The 26,771-nt window shown below is 39.3% G+C and overlaps 3 pseudogenes; all 3 read right to left on the reverse strand.

Annotated features, from left to right (window-relative positions):
• Nucleotides 1-75: 75 nt before the first annotated feature.
• Nucleotides 76-712, reverse strand: LOC110721704 (annotated as a pseudogene).
• A 1,989-nt stretch (nucleotides 713-2,701) lies between these two features.
• Nucleotides 2,702-3,977, reverse strand: LOC110721259 (annotated as a pseudogene).
• Nucleotides 3,978-8,990: 5,013 nt separating this feature from the next.
• On the reverse strand, nucleotides 8,991-25,357 carry LOC110721260 (annotated as a pseudogene).
• Nucleotides 25,358-26,771: the final 1,414 nt, after the last annotated feature.

Below are 26,771 nucleotides of genomic sequence, written 5' to 3' on the forward strand. Positions count from 1 at the left end.
GTCGTTTTCATCACTCCTTGCAAATCCAAGTGCTTAACTAATGGGAAAAAATCTGACACATTAGGTTTTGCATACGCTTCTAACAAAAGCCAAACAAGATCCTTAAACTGTTGTGATTTCGAAGAAGTATGGCTAGCCAAATCCATCGAGAAAAATGTGTTTGACAACAAATTTAGCGAGGTAATGAACCCCGTCTTACCAATATCAACCGATAGACCGTTGTCACAACATTGTTGTACATACTCAACTAGCTCTTTCACCTTCTTGTGCCGTATATCCTGACTCATATCGAGTCTTTGATTAGTGAACAATTGGATAGTTGCAACCTTTCGAAGGATCCGCCATTTGGGGCATACCGGGAGAAATACCATGGAGAATTTGAAATGATTTCCGGCCCTCAAAGCATCTAGCACAGTCTTAATAGAAAAGGCTAAGTCATACTAAGGAACATTTCTTTGGCTATTTCTGGAGATAATATAACTATTGTAGTCATGCTCCCTAGCTTGAGAGACATTATAGGACCGTAAATTTTTGCAAGCTCAGCGACAGCACGATGAGGTCTGTTGCCAAGCTTGAGAATGTTTCCTATGATAGGCCATGGTTTTGGTCCCGGGGGCAATGTGGACTTACCAAACAATATTTTTAAGAATTGGATTATGGTGGTGATGATGAAAATGGTAAAGACTAGTAGTAAAGTAGTGTAATATTCCATTTTATGATAGGCTTAATGATTTTGAAGATACAATAACGTACTCCTATTTATTAGGACGGAGTAAAGCTACTCCATTACTTAATTGGTTAAATAACATGCATGCATGAAATGATGCATGGCCTAGGATAAAGGAGTGGAGGGATGGTTAGTCCCTCCATCTCTCCCCGGTGTGACCGGGGTTCGATCCTCACCCCCAACACCCCTCCTGTGATAGAAGGGGCTCCTCGTATCGTACCATAAAATAAATAAATAGGATGATGCATGGCCTCGTTATGTATTACAATACTCGAATCTGTAACTCTGTTTTAAACACGCTATCATAAAAAATATTAAATCCGATTTATCTACTAAAAGATTAAATCTGCTCGTACAAATTATTGTAGTGTTTTAAACACGCTATAATTGAGTAAGCGAATTAAGTACTAAGTATTAGTGAGTAATTTAAGAATAAATAAATACATTCCCTTTTTGAAGGTTGACTACGTAGTGGTTGTCGAATTACGGAGTACTCCATAGATAATGCCACAATTAAAATCATTAATTATTTAGTAGCACTTTTAATAAAAACATGTTATTATATGGTAGCTATTAATGTTTTTTTTTTTCTTCTTTTAACGAAAAATAATATTTTGGCTTTTAAACTTGAGGTTGTGGATTCTAATCTTAAATAATCTATCTTTTTAAACACATAAAATAAAAAGACTCAAGAGTTAAAAAAATCTACTACGTATCTATCTATTTATTCCTATTATATGAAACTCAAACCATTAGTGTGATTATTTTCATTTACGTTATGAAAACTCATCAAACCATTAGTCCATTAGGGCCACTTGCTTCCTTTACCTTTAATATATTTTTTTTTTTCTTTCTTAATAACATAGCTTTATCCTTCACTCTTTTATAAAATCTTATAGTGATGGTTTTTTTTTCCCTTCACATTCTTCATGATTTAATATCTTTTATGAGTGTAGCTTAATATTCAATCTTTCAATTCCTCTCCCTACATTTTCATTATTCTTTAAAAAAAATATGGGATGATAAAAGAATTAGTTACAAAGTTATATCATTTTTTATTTTAATTCAGTTTCCAATAGCTCATGTGTTGTACGGATCAAATGTCTATTTGATTGACACCTCTTACCACAATGCCTCATGATAACTTCCATCTCAAAACTTAAAGTAGCGCCAAGTATATTGACATTAATGAAACGAAGCTCAGATTATAACAACGCCTATTAACATGCTCTATTTTTAAAATTTATAAAAGTAGTAGATGATTACAGCTAAGAAGAGGTAGAGGTAACAACTGATGAAACATTAAATTTTATTTTATGGATATACAACAAGACTTAACAGAACTAAAATATCAAAATTGTTCAAAGAGATAACAATAAGAAAACGAACTAGTTATTAGACTCCAGCATATCCAAGATTGAGCGGATCCCTTTTATTACTAGAATGACCATAATTGAAACTTTTGATTTTCCTCAATGTTATTCCTTTCCACCCCTTCACTTCAATCATTGGTGAGAGCATAAAACGTTGTCCAAAATTTTAAGTTGTCCAAAAAAAAGGGTGTTGGAATGCAATTTAATTGAACAAGCAGGGAAGTATAGTGAAACCACCCAACTTCAAAGATTTACTAATAACAATCATTTAGAAAGTGGAATAGTTAGAAGTGGTTCGACTTTTTGCAAAGTAAGTCCAAATTGAATGAATGAAGAAGAGTAGCCAACATCAGATGTGTCATCCTATAAGCAAGTGGCAATCCAGGACATATTCGTCTTCCTGTGCCAAAGGGTACGAGTCAAAAAAAACGTCCTTTGAAATCGATTTCTCTATCCAAAAATCTTTCGGGAGAAAATGATTCAGGATTTGGCCATACATTTGAATTATGGCCAATCGACCATAAATTGACCCATATAGTTGAGTTTTTAGGCACTATAACTTGAGATTAAAAATAAAATTAAAAATCAAGTACGTAATATCTCATACCACGAGTAGATGTTTGACTTCATCAAGGCTCAATTCATTGCTCTCAACAAGCTTGAGTAAGGTGCCTAGAACATCATCCTTAACATTTTTTGGATCTTTCAACCTCTCATCAATAATTTCCTCAAAAATTCTCATCAATTTTTTGAAGTAAAACCCTATTTGTTTTCAAACACTCCTTGCAAATCCAAGTGCTTAATTAATGGGAAAAAATCCGACACGTTAGGCTTAGCACACAAATCTAATAGAAGCCAAACAAGATCCTTAATCTCTTGCGATTTCGAAGAGCTATGGCTCGCCAAATCCATCGAGAAAAAATGTGTTTGACAACAGATTTAGCGAGGTAGTAAACCCCGCCATACCAATATCGACTGGCAGACCCTTGTCACAAACATTGTTGTACATACTCAACTAGCTCTTTCACCTTCTTGTGTCATATATCCTGACTCGTGTCAAGTCGTTGATTGGTGAGCAATTGCATAGTTGCAACCTTCCGAAGGCTCCTCCATTTGGGGCATACCGGGAGAAAAACCATGGAGAATTTGACATGGTTTTCAGCCCTCGCAACATCCGGGGAATTCCCACTAGAAAAGGCTAAGTCATGGTTAAGGAACATTTTCTTTGGCAATTTCCGGGGATGATATAACTATTGTAGTTTTACTACCTAACTTAAGACTCATTATAGGTCCGTAAATTTTTGCAAGCTCGGAAACAGCACGATGAGGTTTGTTGCCAAGCTTGAGAATGTTGTCTATGATAGGCCATGGTTTTGGTCCTGGAGGTAGTTTGGATATACCAAACAATATTTTTGAGATTTGGATGGTGCCATGGTGGTGATGAGGATGGTAAGTAGTAGTAGTAACGTGGTGTAATATTCCATTTTTATTATTTTTTTTTTAGGTATGATTTCGAAGATACAACGTGCACCTATTTATTAGTAGTAACGGAGTAACATGCATGGGGTCCAATTTGGATTACAATATTCCGTAATGAAATGTACTTGTATTAAACAATAATATGTAAAAACAAAATTTAATCCGACTAATCAGCTGAAACATATGCTCGTATAAATTATTGATTATTATTAACACACAATAATAATTAATTGAGAAAGAATAAAATAATTCAGAAAAAGTATATATACGGAGTAATAATTTTTTAAATACACGAGTACGAATATAAAAATAAATTCATGTTCTGTAGGGTTGTGAATTTGTGAACTACGGTTGTTGAAATAGCCATTTTATTTAAAATTGCAATTGTTATTTTTTATTTTTTTGAAACCAAAATTGCAATTGTTATTAACCACACTTGTGAATATAAAATTTTGAGTAATATATATTATCTCCAATTACGTCATCTATTTTGATAAAAGCGCATCTGATCCTTTTGATTGAGGTAAAACCTTTGTAATGTACTTTATAATACGATGAGGTTTGTGGCCGAGCTTTTGGATGTTGCTCTCCATTGCACTAATTGTTGGATTTCGTGTTAAATGGATTGTTTTGTTATTCGTACTTTGCAAAAAAAATCATCAATGGAAGCTTTATTTCGTACTCCCATAATACTTGAGACGTAGAAATAGACATGTAGTTTTAAAAAACTACAAGTAGCTCCATTTAAATCATTTGTTTATTGTATAAAATATTCTCTTTTGTATTTTTATATTACAAGAAAACAATAAGTGGGGTAAGAGTGGGGTAGGTGAGGAAAGAGAAAATGTGAGAAAATATTTTTTAATTAATAGACCCATTCAATATTTAGTAACGTGTCAAATATTTTGGGACAAACGAAAAAAGGAACTGTGTCAAGTATTATGGGACGGAGAGAATAGTAGTTTATTGTGTCGATGATTAAGGAAAACAGTTAAAGAACTTTTTTGGGGTATTTTTTTTAGTCAACTGAAATCAACAGCCTAATTTACATAATGATAATCAATGGTGTAGAATTCGTTTTTATAGTACTACAAAACTGTCCTAGATTAGATAAGAAAAACCAAAAGTCGGCCTTCAAAATCTAATATATATAAATAAATTAGGCATTTTTTGAAGAGCATTCGGCGTGCCATATAAGCAAAAGTATATTTTCGACCAATTAAAAATTAGATTTCTATTTTATTTTGAAATTAAAAAATCGTTTGCCACCTAAATAAAAGTGATGAATGAGATTTAAGAATTTTTGCCACGTAAGTAAAAACAAAGAATATTGATTTATTAGGATTTAAATTTATTTAAAAAACTAAAAATTATCTTTTAAAATAATCATCTTTAGATATAGGATTTATATACCTACTATTATAAGATAAATTTTAATAGTGTTTATGGTAAGAAATAAAAATTATTCCTTAATTATAATTAAATTAAAATTTGTGATATTTACCATTATAAATTGACGCATCATATGACACCAACAAAATTTTGTATCAATACAAGACCAAACCAAGCAAATTTTGTGTCATTAATTTTGTGTCAGTTTTATTAGGTCATCAATGGTTGGGTAATTCTTAGCCTAATTTTTAAAACCCATGTTAAATATATATTTGTGATTATTGCTTAAATTGTGTTTATTTGGGATACTTAATGATTATATGTTTATGTTTTGTTTACTGAATTTTGTTTTTACATGCAGATCTAATTTAATCAGAGAATTATATTCGAGCAAAAATCTTTGGAATATCTAAGTACGAGTTTCTCGCCTGATGATCCTATTGGATGAGGAGGTATTATATCCTTATAAATCGTTTACATTTATTAAATCTTTTAATGAATCTTTTAGTTTTTATCAATTAATTTTATGATTAAAACAAATTTTTTGTGATTTAGGTCGCTTAATTAAGTCATAAAATTAACTTAATTTTTTTATATTTAATTACAGGGTGATTACATTCATGTGTCAATTAAAGTCAACTTTGTTCTACAATTTCGTTCAAAATTGATTGAAGGAAAAGTTTACTCCATTAGATATTTTTTCATTCATTACAAATAAGAAGCAATATCGCACGCATTGCCAGCGACAACAAAATAATGATTCAATTTTCCAAAATACTATTATTGTTTGGGCAATTGGGGACGATGAAATAATTCCAATGCATAGATTTAATTTTGTATAATTACAATTTTTTGATTAATTTCACAACAATTATTCTCTTTCTGGTAAATATTTTAATTTATTTTATAAGACTATAAAGATTAATTTTATAAAAATTTTATTTTTGCTAACATGTTCTATTTATCCATTTTTATTAGATGGAAGAGATATGGGTGTGAATTAAGTTGGTGATCCTATCGAAATTTTTTTTAATACAAATTTTTTTACATCGAAATATTACATCTAATAACTATTATTTTTAATGTTCTTATCAAAATATTTATTAGGGAAATAAATTACATAAAATTAATAAAAAATTATACTTAACAACAAACAATAGAAAAGTAATCAAAAATATTATCAGTATGATCTAATTACAAAAATTATTTTTATTAGATTTTATGTATAAAAAACCGTGGGATATTAGGATTTAAATTATTAAAAACAATAAAAATTATCTTATAAAATTAATAGTTTTATCTAAATACCCGATTAATAAGATTTTTTTTCATAAAAAAAATTTAAAACTTACAACGCAATAAAAAACTTTACCTTCTTTGAACATTTTATGTCTAAAAATTGAAAAGACAGATAATTTGTTAGAGATCAAGAGATCACAAAAAATATACAAAATGATATATAGATTCGAGAGTTTAGTTTCAAGTGTAAAAAGCAACGAATAATGATTTAGGATTTAAATTATTTTAAAAATAAAAAATTATTATCTTTTCACATTAAAGATTTTATCCTAATATGTAATCAATGAAATATTATATTTACAATTTTTTTTAAAGATATCATATTATTGTCATATAACTAATAACAACGGATAAAATACAAAACAACGATAAATTAAGTCGCATTGTAAATTACATTAAAAAAATTATACTTTTGTAATTGGAAATATCATTTTAATTAAATTATTATTTGTTTTTTTTACTGAAATTATTAAATTGTAAAATAAATCAAATAATTATAATAATAAAAAAAAACTTAGGGTATATAGGAAAATATCTTTTCTGTGAGATATATGTATGAAAAATCGTGCATCGCACGGATTTTCATCTAGTATTATAGAAAGTAGGTATTAATCATTTAAGTAATCCATTAAGAGAAAATATATATTTTATAAATTAATTTAAAAAATTAAATTGCCGAAAAAAAATTAATAGAAAGAATATAATCAATACATAGATTTTAGTCAAGAAAAAGGCTAAAAACTTACAAACTGAGTGAATTTTATTAGAAAACTAGATTATTTCTGTGCGATGCACGGTTAAAATGAATCTTTCTTGTAATTTATGTTCTGTTGCATTATATTCTATATAAATATTATAATTAGATATAAAAATAATTTTCATTTAAGGATATATATGAACCACATTATTTACAATTAATAATTGAAATAGTCAAAAGAAAATTATTTAGGGAATGTATATTAATGAAATCTGAAGAAGAAAAAAAATACATAGTATATAATTAGCACCAATGTCATCAAAATTATATTTTAGTTTCCAACAATTAACAGTTTGTATAGTAGTTTGTAGAAGCATTTATTTGATTTTTTAGTTAAAATTCATAAACAATTTTCAAATTAATAAAAATCGAGTAGTTCAGCTTTAAAAAAATAAAAAATAAAGATGATGTCATTAAAGCATTTAGGCGGGAATTTTTTTTATGAGAAAGCGATATGTGTACAAATTTAGAGAAAGATAATGTCAGCATGTTTTGTTTTAGTATTAGTTAATAGATTTCTCTTTCTTATCAACCCTATATATGCTACTTTTTAATTATTTCTCTCTCCTACCAATAATACTTTATATTATAAAAAATTCTCTTTTAGGCCCCATCATGTAAATTTTTTTAAACTTTGTTAACATCCTAGTATTGCGATTAATACGAAACGAAGAGGGTAATTCAATCATACACAATTTTACTTGCCAAAAGAAAAATTTTTATTAAAAGAAAAAACTTTAATTTAAATTAATTTGTACCCATACCAAAGATGTTAATTTATTAATGCATTAGGCTTTATATAAAAAAAATAAAAAATAAATAAAAATAAAATAAAAAGATAAGAAAATAAATTTAGGAATTATGAGATCTTTATAAGAAAAACTTTTTTTTTTTCCAGTGTTCCAACCGATTCACCCTTTGGGCTAATCCGGATTCGGGGATCAGTTTTGGGTGGTTAGATTCCAGTCCCCTCTCAATTGCTGTTGCGGGGGATCGAACACGAGTTCTCCCTAACAAATGTAGTCTCAATCACCACTGCACCAACAACCAATTGGTAAAAAACTTTATAAATATTAACTTTACTATATAGGAAGGTTATATTACAATACTATGCTAAATATAATTCTAAGAAAATTTGACAAAAAAACAAAAGGAAGTCTTTGGAGGAAAAAAAAACAAAACCAGAAAGCGACACAAGTCATTTCCGATGTCTGTTTTATTATTATGTTATTGATTAAATCACTTCTCCACAAAAATGGCACGGGCAAATATGATGCTACACCTCTTTACTGTTAGGTCTTTTGCTCCTTAGCAAATTTGCAATATTCAGTGTTTATTTCAAACACAAGGAAAGAGAGTCCATAACTTGGAGTGCATATGTACAAGAATGAATATGTACTTCTTACTAGGTCTTATTTCAAACGCAATACTTAGACGAACAAGTGCTAAGCTGTGATTCATGATCTACATCGATGCTTGATATCTAGGCGATCCGACCATTCGGGCATCAATGAAACCAACTCAGTTAATTACTTTTTGTTTAACAAAGACAATAACTTAATACGAAGTACAAATGGGCTTTAAGGCAGGCCATGACCTGGGTATGTAGGCCCATCCTTGAATACTTAGATGTTGTTTAATTGACAAATAAAAACATGAAAAGTTGAAATTCCTAGGAATTGAAATTATTTGGAGTTGTTTGGTTGAAAAACTCATGGAAAGTAGAAATTCTCATGAATTCCCACTTCCCACAAAATGGAGGAAGTAAATTACCTAGGGGGACCTAAGTGATTGGAACTTCCCATGGGAATTTCCACTTCCCTTAGTTAACCAAACACTTTTTAGAATTTCCTAAGAAGTTTAATTTCATGGGAAATCAAATTTCCAAGGAATTTGCAATTCCTTTATTCAACATAACAAACCCTTAATAGACGAATAAGTGTTAAGCTATGAATCACGATCTTCATTCTGATGCAATCAACCCTAGGGCAGAGCGAAGACTTCTGACCAAACCTTTCACATTGTTCTTAAAGCCCTCTTCCATCTGCATAAATCAAACAAAGCTTTATTATTATGTAGCATAAGTCATAAGTGGAAAAATTCAATTCACGCTAAGTATAAAATCTACTCCGTACCATACATAATTACCTAATTAACTTTAGACTTAACTTTTTTTAACGTATATTAAGTAAATAAAAAAATATAAAAAAAAACAAAATAAAAAAATAATAAAATAAAAAAACAAGAAAGGTAATGGTGCAAATGATTTTAACAATTTATGCACGACTTGTTTGGTTTACATTTTACTCATGAGAAAATACATGTTTATCTTCATGATAATAAAAAAATAAAAAAAAAAATTTATCTATTGGCATTTCTATAAATAAATAAATAACTTTTAGCAAAGGTGAACCCACTAATATTGATTTATTTACAGAAATGTCATGCTTATTGGGATTTTAAGTTGATTTAATTACACAATTGTCACTAGATAAATGTTTTTTCGTTTATCATGAAGATGAATTGGGGCTCCCTCTTTTACTCATATGCATCCATGCTGATTTAACTTGTATCAATTCATTTACGTAGTACTTCGTATAACATAGCAACTAGAAAGAAAAAATCAGGCCGGTGGTAAGATAAGATAGAGGAATGAATTACCTGTGCAACAATGGTAATGTCTAGGGTCAAGTTTTCAAATGGTATGACACCGCAATTAGTAATGCTCAAGTCATGCCTGACCACTACTGCAATCAACTTGGATATAATCCCTTTACGTTTTTCACAGTAAACTTTTAAGAGAAGGGTATTATCTGATATTTTAACTTCGATTTCTAGAGGTGAATTCTTATAAAGATTATCTTCATTATTGTTGTCACTACCATCATTGCCACCACTGCCACGACCGCTAGCACTAATAATGTCGTCGACAAGAATAGAGGAACTGAGGAAGAACCATTGTCATCATCGTTGCCGTTGTCATCATTATTCATTGGCAATTTATATTTCTTAACCATCACCATAGACTTTGCAGTGTTATGTTGAGCAGCAGCCACTTCAAGTTCTTTCACTTTTTCTTTAAGTTGTTTCATGTGTTTGATTGCGTCTCCTAAGATTGTTGTTTTATCCATCTGTTGGCATCAAGATATACATACATATATACCATTACATTACACTTAATTATATAATTACTGGTAAATCAAATTGAATGATGACATGTAAAATAGAAGCCAATCACATTACGCCACTTACTTTAATTATGGTAATCATCATTTTTTAGATGACCTTTGTAAAATCATCGGTTGGTTTTCGAAAATTTTACAATCTGCTTTTTTTTTCACTATTATACATGTTTCGGATGAAAACAATCGAATCTCGGAAGATCCTTTTATCTTGAGGGAACTTGGTCTCGGTCCGAACGACGCCGGAGCCGAGGGTTTCCTGCACAACAAATACACGTAAACTAGCCTCGGGGGGGACGCCGAGGAAGGCCCCTCCGATGCTTAAGTCAGTATATTAGAGAGAGAAAGCTGTGCAAGAGTTTAGTTGCTTGAGGCTTTATTGTCTTTGTCTTTGTCTTTGTCTTACCAAGAATTGACCAAATTGTTGGCTTTTATACCTTGGCTAATGAAGGAGGCGGATTGGGCCCGGAAATCAGTTGGGCTGGGCCAAGCTGATTGGGCCGTTGACTGACCTTGACATGGCTTTGAGGATGTTGATTTTTGACTTTAGCATATTTGGAGAGTTGAACCTTTGCCTTGGGCTTTTAATTGGATCATTCAGTGACCAGGCCCAATTGGACTAAATTGGACCCAAACAACTTGCCCCCCAGACCCGATTTGGAAGGATGACGGGTCGGGTTTGATTTAATCAGAAAAGGAGGGAAGTGAATGATTTGTTGATCCAAAAATGTGAATTTAAACCGTAATTAACCCATGATTAATGAGATAACAACAGTTAATGTGGATAATTGCGGAAGTTGGATGGGTAGGGGGCGATTTAACTGCAAGGTCGTGTGTTTAACGGTTACTTAGTGGGGTGCTTGAGAGAAATTGAAACGCAGACTCCTTGAATTCCCATTTCTGGAGATATAAATAGAGGCGCGTCTTCTCTCCCCACTCACTCATCAACACAAACCCAGAATTCTCAAGAACGCTCAAGAGCCCGCATCAAAACTTCGCAAATTCCCCGAGCATTAAGCTTAGAAGCTGAGACTTGTCACTACCAATTCGTAAATCGGCGGCCTTTGCTTCAGATCAAGGTAAATTCCTTTGATTTTATTTCATCTTTCTTCGACTTTGCACTCTTTCCCCTTTTTCGACTTTTTCCTTCGAAATTCGTCAATGGTGAGGGGAGTTAGAGGTGGAGCCCGTGCTCCAAGAAGAGCAAGGCTAATCCCCGATCCCAGGGTCAGGATTGGGACCTGGAATGGACGAAGGACAGAGTCTGACCCTGCTGAAGGGGTTAGGGCGACTCCCATTTCTTCGGCTCCTCCTCAGAGGGCTGAGGGGGTGAGAGCTTCAGGACGGGATGATGAAGTTCCCGCTGTCCTTTGGGATATCCTCCCAGGGTTTTCAGAGTGGGAGGATGCCGAAGTAGCTTCGGCCATGATAAAGAACCGTCCCTACTCATGGTGGGTAGAGAACGCCGATCAATATCGATTTGCTGAGCAAATTGAGTTGCACTACGGCATTTTTGAAGCTGATGGATATTGGTGCCGAATGCCCTCAGCATCCGATAGAATCCATCGTCCACCCCCGGGGTATGTGGGGGTGTACACGAGACAGCTTCAGTATGGGCTGAGGTTCCCTTTGGACGTATTCGTCCGAGACTTGCTGATCCATTACAACATTTCCCTGTGCCAGCTGACCCCCACCAGCATCCGAAGGGTAATGACGTACTTATGGGTCTGCAAATTCTTCAGATACGTGCCGAACCTGCACTGCTTCAGAAAGCTCCATCGGCTAGTGCCAAATATTCAGAGTGGGCACGGAAGCCATGGTTCTGGGTGGTATCGGATTGAGTCTCGGCCCCCGTTCCTAACCATGTGGCCGAACGACTCTTCAGACAAGGACTGGAGAGGTCAATGGATTTGGGTTAGGGCGCCCACGGAGCCGAGCCATCCTTATGTTTTCAGCGCTCCCCGGTATCTTGCCGAGCCGGATCCTGATATGGGAAGTTTAGGTCCTCCCGAAGATAGTGGGCCAGACCCGAACCTTAATCAGCAGAACATCTTCGGCAAGCTGCCGAACCGGGGAGGCAGCGGCCGAATGCAGCATATCCCGGAGACTTGGCTCCCCGATACGCACTATGTTTTCCAAGAGAATATGCTGGCAGCTGTCGGCCTCAGCCGAAAGTTTAGGGATGGTAATCTTCTTCGGCTGGGGCCGAGGCCTTTTAATTATCTCTTTTCTTCTTTCATTTTGCTTTCTTGTGATGTGCCGAACTAACTGAATTGACTTCTCCCCTTTTCTTTTTCAGAACGGGACGAGACCAACATCGGCATTGATTACGCTCGCCTTGGCGTCAACCGAGAACGAGTCGTAACTGATCGGGCTCCCCCTATCACTGAACCAAGGCGCCGAGAGGTTCACCTAGACTCTTCCCACTTCCAAATTGAGGCTGTTGCTCTGTATCAGAGGCAGAAGCCTTGGTGGAAGAAGAGGGATCCCTTGTTTCAGCTGCTGGAAGAAGAAGCTGAAGCTGCCCGTACAGCCGAAGAGGTTGCACGGGTTATTGAAGCTTGTGAAGGAGGAGAAGGGTCCTCCAGAGCTGCTGAAGCCGAAGCTGCAGCTAGAGCAGCTGAAGAAGACGAGGCTTTGCTGAAGACCTCGGTGAGTTTTTAGACAACTTTTTTCTTTCTTTTTTTTTTTTTTTTTTACTCACACTCTTCTTCCCCCCTGTCTGTTACAGTCTGAAGAGAGTAACAGACACAGAGAAGGCAAAGCTCCTGTTCGTCCCGAAGATCAAATACAAGAGTCTTCAGACTCAGATATGGACGAGCAGCCCCTTCTGAAAAGGCGCCGAAGGATGGCCATCATCGGCCCTCATGATTTTCAGCAGAGGCCGATGACCATCGGCGTCGCAATAAGGGAACCTGAGGAAGGCAATGGATCGCCGAGGGTTCCCCAGCCAACACCCCAATCTCCTCAAAAGACCCCTCCACCACCTCCTGAGATGGAGGTGGATCAGAGAACTCCCGGACCTAAGGGAGGGGTCCAAGAAGAAATCAAGGAGAGTGCTGCTGAGCACGGAAATAAAGATGCCGTGATGTCAAGTGCTGAAGGCTTCACGGCAGATATCGCAAGAGAGGTTGAGGCTTTCGTCCTCACCCCTGAAGAAGAGGAGGTCATAGTACTTGACTCCTCTGAGAAGGACGATGCTGAGACAACCAAAGCTAATCAAGCTCCATCGTCGTCCTTCCCTTCTTTCCAGACTCTGCATTCTGGAGAAATGGGTTTCTCGGCCCCCCGAATTCCAATCCCAGATCACATCTGGGACCTCATATGGGGTCAAAACCGAGAAGGAGCTGCAGCCTACTTCGGCAATTTTGCTGGCATGTCCGAAGTAGACAGGGCAAGGATCTGGTCGCTGAAGGCCACTGCTGGGATGGGCGAATCCAGTAGATCAGTTCCTGACCCAGCCAGGTCTAACCAACTGCTGATGATGCAGGTAATTTTCCTTGCCTTGATTTCTTTCTGAACTCAACCTTTCAGCTATTATTTTTTACTTTTTTAACTTGTGCCCCTGTTTTCAGTTCGTGCACAATCAGACTCTCACTGTAGAGCTGATAGATTCCCTACAAGATAGGGTGGACGCTGCCGAGCACGATCAAAGGGTAGCCGAGGAAGAGCTAAAGCTTGCTAAGCTGAAGCAGGCAGCAGCTGAAGAGAAGCAGCAGGAGGTTGAGGAGTACGGTAAAAAAGCTGCCGAAGCTCTGAAAACCTTCTGTGATGCTATGGAGATGGAGGTTTTTCCCCCACTGATGGAAGGGGAAAAATTCCTCCAAGAGCACCTGGGGGTGGACATCTCCAAGTTCAAGGCTGCTATCGAGAGCCGAATCCAAGGAGCTGCTGCACAGGCTGAGGTGCAGCATCAGCTAGAATCTCTTGAAGCCAGCAGAATGGCTGCTGAAGAGATGCTCCAAGCTAGGGATGTCCAACTCTCAAGGGCTGCTGCTGCTGCTGAAGCTCAAAGAGCTAAGCTACAAGAGGCTGAGGATCAGCTCACTGCCAAGAAGGAAGAAATGGTCCAAGTTCAGGCCGAGGCTTCCCAGGTTCAGCAAGAGTTTACCGAGCTGAAAGGCTCCTCCTCCAAGCTCGTCGATGAGCTGAAGAGATCCGAGGAAGACTTGGAGGAGACGAAGAAGAAGTTGGCCGATGCTGAGGCTCTACTCAAAGTCCGTATCTATACCCAAGAAGAGTATGAAATGGGTTTTAGAAACGGGTTCAGAGTGTGCCGAAGGGTCTGCCTTCATGCTGAGCCGAAGCTGGACTGGTCCAAATGTGCTGAATGGGTCCAAGATCCCGAAGACCCTCACATGAAGTATGCCACTCCAATCGAAGCTGAAATCCTTAAGGCTGAGGAAGCCGAGGAAGAAGCTGAGAGGATGGAGTTGGAGGCTGAGCAGAGGGAAAGGGAGGCTCGGCAGAGTGCAAAGCCTGCTTCTTCTGCTGCTGGAGCTGAGACCACCATTGGGCCCAATGAAGCTGATCAGTCTGATCCTCAGGCTGAAGCATAGGAACTCGGGCAGTCGTCTTCAGAATCTTGCGGTTCATCATGCGCTCAACTTTAGACTTGCCGCTTTCTGAATTTTTGCCTTTTGTTTTTTTTGCTTCAGCTTGCCTTATCGTACAACAGCTTATTATATTTTTATTTTGCCTGTACGTATTTCGGCAGCTGTTACTTTCCGCTTGTGGGCGGCTGCCGACTATTTTTGTAATTCAACATTTTTATTTCAAAGAAGTTCACTTTCTCAGCTTTCTTGTGTATTTTTTTTTTTCTTCGCTTTACCAGTCTTCGCACTTTACTGCTTTCTTTGAATGATCTTTCAAATATTTGCTAAGTGCAGAACTTCGGCTAGCGAGAATCATTTCTGCTGAGACTTCTTTTTGCCGTTTGTACTCGGATGTTTTCAACTTGTGAAAAAACTGACATAAGTATCAAACTTCGGCTGAGCTGAAGGGTATTAGATCAGTTGTGCCATTTCTCTATTTCCCTCTGCCCCCCCAGAAATCTGAAGATGAGGTCTTCTGAATTCTGGAATGGCTGATAATTTTTCTCGGCTAAGCCGAGGATCTTTGAACACTTTGCTTTATTTTCTACATCTGTTTTTAAAGTACTGATTTCCCACCTGAGAGTTTTCACTCTAGAGATGGTACTCTTGTGACACTTTCTTCAATTCATCCAAGGGAACAACTATCCGAAACACCATGCCGGGGCAGCAGTTTATCTGAAGTACGAGGCATCATCATGCAATACTTCAGAGTTGCAACTACCACCCGGAACTGATTCATCCGAAGTACAAGGCATCACTATGCAATACTTCGGGGCTTTATCAGTTCCTATTTTTTAGGCTATGTTTCGGATAAGTCTATGGCCTTTTTGCCCAAAGGAACAGATTCTCCGAAGTACAAGGCATCACTATGCAATACTTCGGGCTTGTATCCTTTTTTGGCAGGTTTTACGGCTTGCCGAGGTACAAGGCATCATTATGCAATACCCCGGACAGCGCCGAATGAAACCTTGAATTTTTGAAAAACCGTAGAAAGCATAAAGACTTAAAGAATACACGCAATCTGAATGAATACTGGCTCGATGGCCTTTTTGTAAACAAAATCAGTGTACTTACATAGATTGTACTATCCGAAGGATTTACACATAGTATTTTTTGAGCACATCGGCATTCCAATGGTTTTTCAGCTCGGTGCCATCCATTTGTTTGAGTCTGAAGGTACCGGGCTGAAGCTCTTGATAAATTTCATAAGGTCCCTCCCAAGATGCTGAGAGTTTGCCATGAATGTGACTTTTTTGAACAGCTGCAGCATTCCTCAGAACTAAATCCCCAACTCTGAGAGGTCGTTGATAGACTCTTCGGTTGTAGGACTTGCTCATTCTGAGCTTGTGTGCAGCCATCCTTTCTCGGGCTAGATCTCTAATCTCGTCAAGGAAGTCGAGGGACTCTTTCATGAGCTGCTCATTTTCCTCGGCTGAGAAGAGATTCACTCGTAGGCTTTCTGAGCCCACTTCCACTGGAAGCACTGCTTCGGATCCATACACCAGCTGAAAAGGTGAATGCCCCGTTGCCTCCTTCTCGGTTGTCCGGAGTGACCAGAGGGTTCCCGGAAGTTCCTCTACCCACTTGGACTTTTGATCCTCTACTCTTTTTCTGAGAGCGTTAAGGATCTGTTTATTTGCGGCTTCGGCTTGGCCATTACTCTGAGGGTGGCAAACCGCGGAGTAAGCCAATTTTATCCCGAATTGATCAGTGTATCGGCGCAAGGGCAGGTTGTCAAACTGTCTGCCGTGGTCGAACACAAAAACTTTTGGGATGCCGAACCGAGTTATTATGTTCTGCCAGATGAACTGTCTGACAGTTTGCTCAGATATGCTTGAAGCAGCTTCCGCTTCAATCCATTTGCTGAAATAGTCGATTCCGACTATCAGCCACTTTCTTTTGTATGGGGCCTCGGGAAAGGGTCCCAGAATATCCAACCCCCATTGCGCAAATGGAAGAGGATTAAGAATTGGCTGGAGATCTAGGCATGGCCGATGGATTACCGGTGCAAATTTTTGGCATTTCTCGCATTTTCTGACCATGTTCTTTGCATCCGAGATCATTGTAGGCCAAAAATACCCTGCCCTGAGAGCTTTGTGGGCTAAGGTTCTCCCTCCTATGTGGTTTCCGCAGATGCCGAGGTGAATCTCTCGGAGAATATAGTCGGCATCCGTTGGACCCACGCATTTCAACAATGGAGCGGAGAAGGATTTTCTGAGGAGTTGGCCGCCGAAGACGAGGAATCGTGAACTGATCCGCTTTATCTTGGAGGCCGAATTCCTATCCTCGGGGAGCTCGTCCCTGAGTTTATAAGCCAGGATGTCATCCATCCAGCTCGGCTCGAGTGCAGCGCAGCAGATTGATATTGCTTCGGCTACACTCTTTTCTCGGCGCACCTCCACATAGACAGAACGGCTTAACTCAGTCAGAGTTGAGCTTGCAAGTTTGGAGAGTGCGTCCGCTTGAGCATTTTGACCCCTTGGGATCAGCTCTACTTCGAAAGATCTCAGCTTCGCAATTGTCGATTTGATCCTTGTGAGGTAAGCTGCCATTGAAGGCTCTTTAGCCTCATACTCCCCCCGGATCTGATTGGCGACCAGCTGAGAATCTGTCTTGAGGTAGACATGCTCGGCTTCCAACGATATGCACAGGTCTAAGCCAGCAATGGCTGCTTCATATTCGGCCTCGTTGTTAGAGGCTTTGAATGAAAATTTTAGTGCATACTCGAAGGTTTTGCCTTCGGGAGAGGTAATGACGACCCCTGCCCCCGAACCGTTCACGGTGGAGGACCCATCCGTGAAGACGGTCCAGATTTTCCTCCTTGCATCCAGAGTTTCCTGATAGGAGCACTCGGCCAAGAAGTCTGCCAAGGCTTGCGCCTTGATGGCTGTTCTCGGCTGATAACCGATACTGAACTCGGTGAGCTCGAAAGCCCACTTTGCTAGTCTACCGGATTTTTCAACCTTGCCGAGGACTTTCTCTAACGGCTGATCAGTTAGAACCGCTATTTGATGAGAATCAAAATAGGGTCGCAACTTCCGAGCAGCCACCACCACTGCATAAGCCACTTTTTCTAACAATGGGTAGCGCGTCTCGGCATCCGTCAGGGTGTGGCTGACGAAATAGATCGGCTGTTGAACTTTTTCTTCTTCCCTTAGCAGCACCGCGCTTACCGTGGCTGGACTGACCGCCACGTATAAGTATAGGATGTCTCCTACGACTGGCCTTGCCAGTGTTGGGAGTTGAGCCAGGTGTTCACGGAGCTGCTGAAAGGCTGACTTTTGTTCGTCTCCCCATTCAATGCCTTTTGAATTTTGGAGCTTCAGCGCCTTGAAGAAAGGGAGCCCTTTGTCTGAGGCTCGTGAGATGAACCTGGACAAGGCAGCCATTCTCCCGGCTAGACGCTGAATATCCCTTTTTGTCTTCGGCTCGGGGAGGTCTAAAGCAGCTTGTACTTTGGCGGGGTTTGCATCAATCCCCCTCTTGCTGACCATGAAGCCGAGGAACTTGCCTGACTTCACGCCGAAGACACATTTCTTCGGATTCAGCTTCATTTTGTATTTTCTGAGGGTGGCGAAGGTTTCGGCTAGGTCCGTGACATGATCTTTTTCTTTTATGCTTTTGACGATTGAGTCGTCAACATAAACCTCCATGTTTCGGCCTTTTTGCTCGGCGAAAACCTGATCAACCAACCTCTGATATGTTGCCCCCGCATTTTTCAATCCGAAGGGCATCATTCTGTAATTGTACAACCCGGAACTTGTTATGAACGCTGTTTTAGCTCGGTCCTCGGGGTGCATGAAGATCTGATGGTATCCCGAGAATGCGTCCATGAAACTGAGCAGAGCATGCCCGCTTGTCGAGTCGACCAGTTGGTCGATCCTCGGCAGCGGATAGGAGTCCTTGGGACATGCCCTATTCAGGTCCGTGAAGTCAACGCACATCCTCCAGTTACCATTTGCCTTCTGAACCATTACAACATTGGCCAGCCACTCCGGATACTGACAGGGTTCAATGAACCCAGCATCTAGGAGCTTATCGACCTCAGCTGCGATGTTCTGGTTCTTTTCGGCGGAGTAGTTCCGCTTTTTCTGCTTAATGGGTCGACTGGAGGGGTCGACATTAAGCCTATGGGAGACGAAGTCCGGATCAATCCCGGGCATTTCTGCGGCTGAGAAGGCGAACACGTCTCCACTGGCCCGTAGGAGTTGGACGAGTGCCGCACGGGTGTTTGGCTCCAGTGACGACCCGATGCTAACACATCTGTTCGGATCTCCTACGGTCAGTTCTATTGACTCGGTCAGGTCATCCGTCTCCATGCTCTTAGAGTTGGATTCCTCGAATTCCGGCCTGCTATCAATATTAGCAGACTTTCCTGACCGCGGCTGGCCATCAGAGTCGTTCGGCTCTGAGGCGGAGTCAGCCTTTTGGCCCCCATCAGATTTCTCGTTGTCTGGGGCTTCATTAGCCGAAACGTCTGAGCCTCTCGGCTTTTTGGCGTTTCGGTCCCGGTGCTTTTCCTCCCCATCGCCACGGTCGCCTCGGCGAGACGTGGATGGCTTGAGGTGATTGCATCGGCGGGCTTCTTTTTGACTGCCCTTTATTTTCTCGGAGCGTCCCTCGTCTGAAACGTATATCATGATTTGATGATACGTGGAGACGACTCCTTGAATGCCGTGAATGAGGGGTCTCCCCATGATCACGTTGTACGCAGATGGAGCATCTACGACCAAAAATTCGGCCATGATATTCCTAGCTGCTCGGCCTTCGCCGATGGTGACAGGAAGTGTAATCTTCCCGTCAGGATACGATGAAGAGCCGTTGAATCCAGACACCGGGTAGGGTGCGGGGGCCAGGTGCTCGGCTCCCATCCTCAGCTGGTCGAACGCTCCTCGGAAGAGGATGTTCGCCCCGCTACCGCCGTCGACGAGGGTCCGCCAGACGTTGCGGTTGGCGATGCCCAGAATGATTACTAGTGGGTCATCGTGGGGGTATACCACCCCCTCACAGTCTTCGGCTGTGAACAGGATGTTCGGCGCCGGTGACTGGGACTGCCGAAGCTCAGCCTGATGAATCTGATGGGTTAGACCCCTCAGTTGGCGTTTGGCTGTGCCTTGCGAGATTCCCCCGGAAATAACCAGGATGTCGAGGGACTCCTTGCCCTGAGGTCCCTTATCCTTCTTCCGAGCGAAGTTGAGGTCCTGCCGAGAATCTTTTTCAGCTTTTTTCTCCTCGCGCCTGTCCGCGAGGTATTGGCTCAGGTACCCCTTGCGGACCAGATCCTCAATCTGGTCCTTCAGCTGGACGCAGTCCTCGGTGCGATGTCCGGGTGAGTCATGGAACTCGCACCACTGGTCCTTTCCCCTCGTCTGATGCCAGGGAGGCAACGGACGAGGTTTTTTAAATCTCCCCTCGTCCTTCGTCGTGCTGAAAATCTTAGCACGGGGAAGGGAGAGTGGAGTGTATGAATCGTACCTTCCCGTGTAGGGAAAGTGTCTTTCCTTCTTCGGCTCGGCAGCAGAGGACGGTTCTGAGGCCTTAGCCTTCCCTTTCCTCTGCGCCGAGACTTCGGGCTGCTGCCCTTTCGGCTTCTCAATTCTCGGACAAGACTGAGACCTGGATCTGTTCCACTCCTCGGCTCGGATGAACCTATCCGATGCTTCCAAGGCTTCCTCCAGGGTCTGCGGGGGATGCATGACCATGAAGTCCAGGAACTTTCCAGCTTGGAGGCCGTTCCGTAGCGCGAACACGGCCAGGCCTTGATCCAGGCTTGTGATTCCGGATGACTCGTTGCTGAAGCGAGTCAGATAGTCGCGGAGGCTCTCGTCCTCCGCCTGCTGCAGACTCATTAGCTCTGCAGTGGTCTTCTCTCGGCGGTTGGCCGTAGAGAATTTGCTCTTGAACTTGTTGGAGAGGTCGTTCCAACCGGTTATGGAGCCTTCCTTGAGCCCTTTGGTGATCCAGGATTGGGCAACACCTTTGAGGGTCGTAGGAAAGTATTTACACCAGGTAGCCTCAGACCTCGGGTTCAGATACATGTGCCCCTCGTAAGAGGCAATGTGATCCTTAGGATCTGAGGTACCATCGTAAGTAATATGTGCCGGGATTTTGACCGTTGGCACATGCTCTTCCAGAATCCACTTCTGGAAGGGCGAGTTCGATGGAACCATGACCGCCTTCCCCTTGTACCCGGCCTCAGGGACCTCGCTCCCTCCTCTCTCAGAGGTGGAAGTGGTTTTCGTCCCCGGCTGAGACAAGGTTGGGTGGGGTCCGGTATCCTCTGGGAAGGTGAGGCGGCTATGCACACTCACCTCCCTCGAACCCAAGCGTTCATGAACGCTTTGGCGGGCGAATTCCGGGTCCTTGGAGGGCCCCATGGAATTCTGAGCTTCGGAGTGGTCAGAGGGTTGAGGGTTCCTCCTCCTCTCCTTACTGGAGTTTCGGGTGTCCCCTCGCCACCTCTGGCCGAGCTGTCTATGTGGTGGAACTTGTCCACCATCATCCTGACCGATCCTCCTTTTCAGGTTTCTCGGCTGGTGATCATCAGGCATCTGGATTGGAGCCCCTTGAGCTTTAAGGAACTCCATGCAGATGGCCACTGCTCTGGCCACTTCCTCGGTGGAGGGTCCGGAGGGAGGAGTCTCCCGCGGATGTGACCTGGACTGCACGCTATGGCGCGGCGGGGAGTTCCTCGCACCTGAGCCACTCGGTCTCGGGGATGGCCCCGGCTGCCGAGTGTGGTGCGAGGTGTTCTCCTCCTGGAGGCTAGGACCTCTTGAGGCTTCCCTTTCCGGAGAAATGGGGGCCTCCGATTCGGAAGAGGCTTGCTCCGGGGAGGGATAAACCGGCTGGCGTTCCCTCACCGTAATCCGGCCTCCTCCCTTCTTAGCCTTCTTGGAACTCTTTCCACTCTTAGTCATGGCGACTGCCGGAGTGTTTGATGACTGACGCGAAATTTAGTAGCGTTCCCCACAGACGGCGCCAAATTGTTTCGGATGAAAACAATCGAATCTCGGAAGATCCTTTTATCTTGAGGGAACTTGGTCTCGGTCCGAACGACGCCGGAGCCGAGGGTTTCCTGCACAACAAATACACGTAAACTAGCCTCGGGGGGGACGCCGAGGAAGGCCCCTCCGATGCTTAAGTCAGTATATTAGAGAGAGAAAGCTGTGCAAGAGTTTAGTTGCTTGAGGCTTTATTGTCTTTGTCTTTGTCTTTGTCTTACCAAGAATTGACCAAATTGTTGGCTTTTATACCTTGGCTAATGAAGGAGGCGGATTGGGCCCGGAAATCAGTTGGGCTGGGCCAAGCTGATTGGGCCGTTGACTGACCTTGACATGGCTTTGAGGATGTTGATTTTTGACTTTAGCATATTTGGAGAGTTGAACCTTTGCCTTGGGCTTTTAATTGGATCATTCAGTGACCAGGCCCAATTGGACTAAATTGGACCCAAACAATACATATACGGAGGTAATAATAACTTGATTCTCTTAATTCGGGAAATTACATTTAAAAATAAATAATGTTATTGTTCGATTAGTTAAAATGTACTTTTTTTTAATAAAGATTAATTCATAAATAAAAAGTCATACGTACGACATTGATCTACAAAAAGATTTAAATCTAATAAATGCATGACAATTAATCAAATAAAAACATCCTTTCAGTAGAGCTACGATCGTTGTTGCAAATCATACATTTTTCATACCCTCTTTTATATCGCTGTGATTTAATGTACTTATTTTAGAGAAAATACAAGTTAATCAGCCTGATTGACTTAGTTGGTATATCAGGGGGTATAAGGGATTTTATTTATTTAATTAGGGATAACTTTGTAAGTTTCATCCCTTTCTTCCTCCCTTCTCCATTCTTCCATTACAGCAACCCACCTTCTTCCTCCATGAAATCTCTATTGAAAACCATCGCCGCCGCCACCTATGGTGGTTAAAATTGCTTCCGTGAAGAAGAGGATTTTCCTAAGGGGTTGATATGACCCTAATTTGCACTATTTTTCTACTAGGGTATCATTTTGTTATCGCCGCGAAGCGACGTTGGGGGCATTTTGCCATTGTTGTTGAAGAAGAAGACGAAGAGGAAGGCCGGTGGTGTTAGGGTTTCTCCTCTCTCATCCTTTTCGGTGGTGGAAATGGTGGTGGAACGGGAAAACCTTTGTGGTTGATCGGCGGGAAGATGGAGTGTACAGTTGACCTGTCATGGTGATTCGCGGATCGGTGGTCGTCGAAGAGGCGGCTGACTAGCTGTAGATCTGGTTTTGGAAAGCTGGTCGTGGCTCATGGTGGGCTAGCTATAGGGTTTTTTTTTTTTCCTTGGATCAAATTTGGGGATAAGACTGTACAAAACATTATTATATTATTTTATACTTCCTTCATTTTTTTTACTTGACCTGTTTCTTTTATCACGCTTGCCAATGCAAAACTTTAACGATCAATAACTTTAATTTTCTATAAATAAAAATTATAAAAGTTATACATGCATTATAATAGTACTTGTTGAGACGAATTTAAAAAATCTCACGTGAATATGTTTTCCTTACATATTTATTCATAACAGACGGTTAAAAGAGAGGTGGTGAATAGTGTAAAAGTTAAACCGGATCAAGTAATAAAAAAAACCAATATGACACAAGCAGGGCTCACAAAAAGGACTGATTTACAAGTTTTTGTCCTTATTATAATAATATCACATTATTATACGTAAATTATTTAAGGTGATAAATTAATGGTAAAAATCTTATGGACAAAACAAACTCAAAAGGAGGTAGAGACTAATAGTATAGCTGTATAGTACCTTCTTAAGACCGGGAATCATGGATGAGAGTGAAATGAACATATGGCTAAGAACTTCCCGTCGCTTCCTCTCAGCCAAGATGTGATCATACACTTGGGTTGGTTGTCTTTTCCTCCTCGGCCTACCTCCACTACTCACTGCTTGCTTCTCGATCTCATCCTTACGCTTCTTCGACCGTCTAGGCTCTTTGACTACACCAGAGCCTACCAAAGTTTCCACACTTTCATTATCATTCTTGTTGTTGTTGTTGTCGTCGTCGGTGTGGCTTCCGCTGATAGCGGAAGCATAAGAGGGCGGCGTAATGATTTGGTCGAGGAGGTCGGAACCGATATCCCATTGAGGATAAAAGGTGTTGCTCTCGACTGAGAGAAGATAAGAGAAGTCATCACCGAGTAGTACATCAGCTAGTTGTTCATCAAACGATACAACATCTTCCATTATTGTTTCAGGTTGGTAAAACTGAGGGTGAGAATTGTTGAACAAGTTAGGAACTAGGTCGATGTCCATTTTCCTGCATGCAATGAGTTATTGTTACAGAGAGAATAAAAGAGATATAATACAAAGTACTTAAATGTAATAGTGTGTCAAAAATGGAAATATAACGCTAAAAATATTGTCCGTTGGTTTAGTTCATACCTTAATTAACGGTACGGTTGACGTATTTGACAACAATATATAATACGTTTTTACAAAAATGGAGTGAGCATACCATTTTAAAAAATATAGGGAATAACATAATATAAAATGGAGTGACTATTAATAACCTAGACGTTGATAGAAATGCAAAGAATGAGATGTAATATTAATGATACTTTCAAGAATTTATGATATAATCCGTTGTTAATTGTATTATACACACGATGCAAGGAAACTAGCTACATACTTCTTAGGAATAAAAGCGAAATTTCTGTTGACAATTAATCTTAGATGAACTTCCAAGATTTAATATTATTATGTAAATTTGTTAAACCTTTTAATTAAATATTCTAAGCACACAAATTTAAAATATAAAATGGCAATTCTTGTATACACTTTCAGAGTTTCAAAGCTTGGTTAGTAAGACAATTAATTAACCCCTTATACCCCAACTTACTACAAAACACTTTAAACTTGAAAAAACAAGTAAATTTCTAGCAATGAATGAATAAGAACAAGAGAATTAAGGCTAACCAACGATGAAGAAATCGAAGTTGAATGTAGCAACGAGCCAACGAGGGAGACTAATATAATTCACTACGAAGTTTTAGATATTGAGCATGAAGGGAGTTCTACTCACAGTAGTTAGACGTTATATGGATTGATTACGTTTATTTTTGGAGAAAATATGAAATACTTCGTAGTATAAATACCGCTGAGAGGGCCAAGAAGGGGTGGTGGTGAATTAAGATTTAACACTTGTGATAAATAATGCATGACAATTTTTATAAAGGTAATCAAAAGGACCTTGATTAGATGACGACCCTCACAGTTTTTCTGATTCATGGTTAAGTTCAGTACACATAATCTAATAATCTAGTCTGATCTAGTCGGCTCTAATCTGTTTTCAAATTTGACCAAACTTTAACCTAATCTTTTACATAATTTAAGAGTCAGTTAACCACATCCTTCCAAAAGCCCAATTCTCAAATCTTAGCATTTTTTTTTAATGCTATAACCTCCAATTAAATAACTTCCACTTATCCTTTTTTTTTAATAAAAATAAAAAATAAATAAATAAATAAATAAAAACTTCCACATCTCCTATTTTTTTCTTTTGAAATATAAATGCTACGTATATAACCATGTGTTAGCACGGATACACTCTAGTTTGTACAATAATTCGTAAGATAAAAAACATCAAACGATATGTTATTATATCCAAATTAATATGTACTTTTCAAATATAATTTTTCTTTTTAAATATGAAAATAAAGAGATATAATGACAAATAAACTTGCGCAAATAAAAAAGTTAAGATATGATTTGGTCTAATTTGATCTGACCAGATTATTTTTTAATTAAGTTGAAATGAACATAATTAACCATAATATGGGTTAGACACTATGAAACTGAGGAGTAAGGGTAAAGGTTCCTCAACTCACCCTCAAAGTATAGTAGTAATTGAACCCCCAACTTAAAAGAATCCTCAACTTCAAAGGTTGGAACTCTAAATGTGATCTTTCCTACTATAGATCAAGTTTAGCTTGGTGAAAATGCTTGACATATATAGACCGTTGGGGTGTTTATATTAATATCTAATTAACAATATATTTTATGATAAACGTTTGTTTTGACATTATTAAAAAAAATTAAAATAAATAAACTTCAATCAAATTAGTATAGTAAATACAGTTGTTTGTGAACTACGAAGTATACATAACACTTTGATCAAAGTTATTAATATATTAAAAGTTTGCTTTGTATACATTAAAATAAAAAAAATAAAAAAAAAAAAAAACACCTCTATATTACTCCCACTGTTTTTTTTAAATGCTCCCATTGGGACTTTTTGGCTAATCACTATATTTGTGAATTACAAAGTATACATAAAAAGAAAAAAAAATATATTCTTATGGGTATTTTTTTGGATTGTCTAGCTCAATGAATAGATTATCAATCTTCAATAATAATAATTTATACGTATTGATAATTAAACAAATTATTGATCAAAGTTCTACATCAGTGTATGTATCAAGTTTTAATGGGGCACTTTAAAAAAACGATTGGAGTACACCGTAAAAAAATGTCAAAATTATCAATTATTTTAGAACAAAAGGAATGTACTCAAATTTTTTTTTTTTTTTTTTTGAAACAAGGAATATACTCTACTTGTATTTTAAACTTCATACTCCGTACAGCAATAGTTGGTACACTGTTACACACTACACCGTTATATACTCGTACGTACTATACCCAGATAAATAAATTGTGATCAGTTGATCACTGATCAATGAGGTTGAGTGTGACTAGACGTTCTATTAGAATCTTTTTTTTTTTTGTTTTTTTTTATGCAAGCTAGGAAAATACAATAGACTAAAAAAGCAAGGTTAGGAAGGTTTATCCTCCAAAATTACATCAGCAATGCACCTAGGAGGGTGATTTAAATGATGAACATTAAAGTCTTGTGAGACACTTTTCCTATAATTTTTAGCTAAAATATCAACAGCCCTATTAGCAGAT

Source organism: Chenopodium quinoa, unplaced genomic scaffold (genome assembly GCF_001683475.1).
Source record: "Chenopodium quinoa cultivar QQ74 unplaced genomic scaffold, ASM168347v1, whole genome shotgun sequence".
Taxonomy (NCBI): Eukaryota; Viridiplantae; Streptophyta; class Magnoliopsida; order Caryophyllales; family Amaranthaceae; genus Chenopodium; species Chenopodium quinoa.